Below are 5,000 nucleotides of genomic sequence, written 5' to 3'. Positions count from 1 at the left end.
ATCCCCGACTCTCGGTCGATCGATAGGCCAGGTCAGCGGTGTCTGTTTCGGCCGAAGCTCGGACTTTGGTCAAAATGTTCCGATACAAAATTTGAACCAAGATAGATACAGATATGATTCCTTCTTAAATATACGTTGATTATCGAACAGAATATGGTAAATATTTTGCGATGACCGAGGATTTCATGAATTTTTTTTTTTTTCGAAAAAATTTTCTGTTATCGGAATTTCCTCAAATTTCATTTGGTTGCCTACTAATGCATATTAAAAACGATAATCAACAATCAGAATCATTATTTATCATTTATTTCAATTTTTATAATGAAAAACGTTCACGTCCTTTCGCGCCTCTCGATCGTCGTTTACGTGATGCATCGGTCAGCCCTAGTTTACGTGGTGCATCGGTAAGATCGAGTTCACGTTCTGCATCGGTAAGATCCAGTTCACGTGGTGCATCGGTAAGATCGAGATTACGTGGTGCATCGGTAAGATCGAGTTTACGTGGTGCATCGGTAAGATCCAATTCACGTTCTGCATCGGTAAGATCCAGTTCACGTGGTGCATCGGTGAGATCGAGTTTACGTTCTGCATCGGTGTGATCTAGTTTACGTTGTGCATCGGTAAGATCGAGATTACGTGAAGCATCGGTATGATCGAGTTTACGTTCTGCATCGGTCTGGACTTAGAGATATATTTTCGACGTGAAAATGTTCCGATACAACTTTTGAACCAGGATAGTTAGAGAGATGATTTTTTCTGGGATGTACGTTGATTGGGGAATGGATTGTGGAAAATAACTTGCCATGACCGAGGTGTTCTCGAATTTTTTTTTTTTTTCGAAAAATATTTTCTGATTTTGGATTTTACTCAAATTTGATTTCGTTGCCTTCTAATGTGTTCTAAAAGAGTAAATCAGTAATCAGAATCGAAAAATATTTTTCGGATTTTTTTTTTTTTGAAAAAAAATTTTCTGATTTTGGAATTTCCTCAAATTTGATTTGGTTGCCTTCTAATGTGTTTTTAAAGCGTAAATCAGTAATCAGAATCAATATTCATTGTCGACTTTAATTTTTATAAGGAAAAATGTTCACGTCCTTAAACGCCTCCCCATCATTAGCCCGAGTCCAAGTCGATGTCAGTCCCGAGCGGACGGTGTCAGATACTACCTATCGCCCCGGTCTGGACTTGGCGAGGTATTTCGACGTGAAATGTTCCGATACAACTTTTGAACCAGGATAGTTAGAGAGATGATTTCTTCTATGTTGTACGTTGATTGTGGAATGGATTGTGGGAAATAACTTGCCATGACCCAGGTGTTCTTGAATTTTTTTTTTTTTCGAAAAAAATTTTCTGATCTTGAAATTTCCTCAAATTTGATTGCGTTGCCTTCTAATGTGTTCTAAAAGAGTAAATCAGTAATCAGAATCAATATTCATTGTCGACTTTAATTTTTATAAGGAAAAATGTTCACGTCCTTAAACGCCTCTCCATCGTTACCACCCGACTCCAAGACGATGTTAGACCGGAGCGGACGGTGTCAGATGCGACCGATCTCCCCGGTCTGGACTTAGCGAGATATTCCGACGTGAAATGTTCCGATACAAAAATTTAACTGTGATAGTTAGAGAGATGGTTCCTTTTGTGATGTACGTTGATTGTGTAATAGAATATGGAAATAAACTTGAGATGACCGAGGTCTTCTGGGATTTTTTTTTTTTTTCGAAAAATATTTTTCGATTTCGGAAATCCCTCAAATTTCATTGAGATATGTCCTAATGTGTTCTTAAAGCTTAAATCAACAATCAGAATTAATATCCAAAAGTTATTTCATTTTTTATGAGGAAAAACGTTCACGTCCTTTCCGCTCCCAAAAAGTGAGATATCATAGAAAATATCGCAATATATGTTGTTTACGGCCATACCACGCTGAAATTGCCAGTTCTCGTCAGAACACTGAAGCCAAGCAGCGTCGGGCGCGGTTAGTACTTGGATGGGTGACCGCTTGGGAACACCGCGTGCTGTAAGCTTTTTTTTTACGTTCTGCATCGGTCTGCCGAGATAACGTGGTGCATCGGTATGATCGAGTTTACGTTCTGCATCGGTAAGATCGAGATTACGTGATGCATCGGTAAGATTGAGATTACGTGGTGCATCGGTAAGATCGAGATTACGTGGTGCATCGGTAAGATCGAGTTTACGTGGTGCATCGGTAAGATCCAATTCACGTTCTGCATCGGTAAGATCCAGTTCACGTGGTGCATCGGTGAGATTGAGATTACGTGGTGCATCGGTAAGATCGAGTTTACGTGGTGCATCGGTAAGATCCAATTCACGTTCTGCATCGGTAAGATCCAGTTCACGTGGTGCATCGGTAAGATTGAGATTACGTGGTGCATCGGTAAGATCGAGTTTACGTGGTGCATCGGTAAGATCCAATTCACGTTCTGCATCGGTAAGATCCAGTTCACGTGGTGCATCGGTAAGATTGAGATTACGTGGTGCATCGGTAAGATCGAGTTTACGTGGTGCATCGGTAAGATCCAATTCACGTTCTGCATCGGTAAGATCCAGTTCACGTGGTGCATCGGTAAGATGGAGATTACGTGGTGCATCGGTAAGATCGAGATTACGTGGTGCATCGGTAAGATCTACTTTACGTTCTGCATCGGTCTGCCCTTGTTTACGTGGTGCATCGGTAAGATCGAGATTACGTGAAGCATCGGTATGATCGAGTTTACGTTCTGCATCGGTCTGCCCGATATTACGTGGTGCATCGGTTCAGCCCTAGTTTACGTTGTGCATCGGTCTGGACTTAGAGATATATTTTCGACGTGAAAATGTTCCGATACAACTTTTGAACCAGGATAGTTAGAGAGATGATTTTTTCTGTGATGTACGTCGATTGGGGAATGGATTGTGGAAAATAACTTGCCATGACCGAGGTGTCCTCGAATTTTTTTTTTTTTCGAAAAAAATTTTCTGATTGTGGAATTTTCTCAAATTTGATTTGGTTGCCTCCTAATGTGTTCTAAAAGAGTAAATCAGTAATAGGAATCGAAAAATATTTTTCGGATTTTTTTTTTTTTCGAAAAAAATTTTCTGATCGTGGAATTTCCTCAAATTCGATTTGGTTGCCTTCTAATGTGTTTTTAAAGCGTAAATCAGTAATCAGAATCAATATTCATTGTCGACTTTAATTTTTATAAGGAAAAATGTTCACGTCCTTAAACGCCTCCCCATCATCAGCCCGAGTCCAAGTCGATGTCAGTCCCGAGCGGACGGTGTCAGATACTACCTATCGCCGAGGTCTGGACTTGGCGAGATATTACGACGTGAAATGTTCCGATACAACTTTTGAACCAGGATAGTTAGAGAGATGATTTCTTCTATGTTGTACGTTGATTGTGGAATGAAATACGGAAAATAACTCGCCATGACCGAGGTGATTACGATTTTTTTTTTTTTTTCGAAAAAAATTTTCTGATCGTGGAATTTTCTCAAATTTGATTTGGTTGCCTCCTTATATGTTCTAATAGCGATAATCAACAATCAGAATCAAAATCCATGATCGGGTTTGATTTTTATAAGGAAAAATGTTCACGTCCTTTTTTTCAACCCCGACTCATTGACGATGTTAGAACCGAGCCGGCGGTGTCAGATACGACCGATCGCCCCGGTCCCGATCGTCATTCACGTTGTGCATCGGTCTGCCCGAGATTACGTGGTGCATCGGTATGATCGAGTTTACGTGGTGCATCGGTAAGATCCAATTCACGTTCTGCATCGGTAAGATCCAGTTCACGTGGTGCATCGGTAAGATGGAGATTACGTGGTGCATCGGTAAGATCGAGATTACGGGGTGCATCGGTAAGATCTACTTTACGTTCTGCATCGGTCTGCCCTTGTTTACGTGGTGCATCGGTAAGATCGAGATTACGTGAAGCATCGGTATGATCGAGTTTACGTTCTGCATCGGTCTGCCCGATATTACGTGGTGCATCGGTTCAGCCCTAGTTTACGTTGTGCATCGGTCTGGACTTAGAGATATATTTTCGACGTGAAAATGTTCCGATACAACTTTTGAACCAGGATAGTTAGAGAGATGATTTTTTCTGTGATGTACGTCGATTGGGGAATGGATTGTGGAAAATAACTTGCCATGACCGAGGTGTCCTCGAATTTTTTTTTTTTTCGAAAAAAATTTTCTGATTGTGGAATTTTCTCAAATTTGATTTGGTTGCCTCCTAATGTGTTCTAAAAGAGTAAATCAGTAATAGGAATCGAAAAATATTTTTCGGATTTTTTTTTTTTTCGAAAAAAATTTTCTGATCGTGGAATTTCCTCAAATTCGATTTGGTTGCCTTCTAATGTGTTTTTAAAGCGTAAATCAGTAATCAGAATCAATATTCATTGTCGACTTTAATTTTTATAAGGAAAAATGTTCACGTCCTTAAACGCCTCCCCATCATCAGCCCGAGTCCAAGTCGATGTCAGTCCCGAGCGGACGGTGTCAGATACTACCTATCGCCGAGGTCTGGACTTGGCGAGATATTACGACGTGAAATGTTCCGATACAACTTTTGAACCAGGATAGTTAGAGAGATGATTTCTTCTATGTTGTACGTTGATTGTGGAATGAAATACGGAAAATAACTCGCCATGACCGAGGTGATTACGATTTTTTTTTTTTTTCGAAAAAAATTTTCTGATCGTGGAATTTTCTCAAATTTGATTTGGTTGCCTCCTTATATGTTCTAATAGCGATAATCAACAATCAGAATCAAAATCCATGATCGGGTTTGATTTTTATAAGGAAAAATGTTCACGTCCTTTTTTTCAACCCCGACTCATTGACGATGTTAGAACCGAGCCGGCGGTGTCAGATACGACCGATCGCCCCGGTCCCGATCGTCATTTACGTTGTGCATCGGTCTGCCCGAGATTACGTGGTGCATCGGTCTGGACTTAGAGATATATTTTCGACGTGAAAATGTTCCGAT

The 5,000-nt window shown here is 40.3% G+C and overlaps 1 non-coding gene across 1 annotated transcript; it reads left to right on the top strand.

The window, feature by feature from the left end:
* Positions 1–1,908: 1,908 nt before the first annotated feature.
* On the top strand, positions 1,909–2,027 carry LOC123687884. The gene has a single exon (XR_006749589.1). It is a non-coding gene; the product is annotated as a 5S ribosomal RNA (ribosomal RNA).
* Positions 2,028–5,000: the final 2,973 nt, after the last annotated feature.

This window comes from Harmonia axyridis, chromosome X, assembly GCF_914767665.1.
Source record: "Harmonia axyridis chromosome X, icHarAxyr1.1, whole genome shotgun sequence".
Taxonomy (NCBI): Eukaryota; Metazoa; Arthropoda; class Insecta; order Coleoptera; family Coccinellidae; genus Harmonia; species Harmonia axyridis.
The sequence above is the reverse complement of the archived record's forward strand: the minus strand, read 5'-3'. Positions and strand labels throughout refer to the sequence as shown.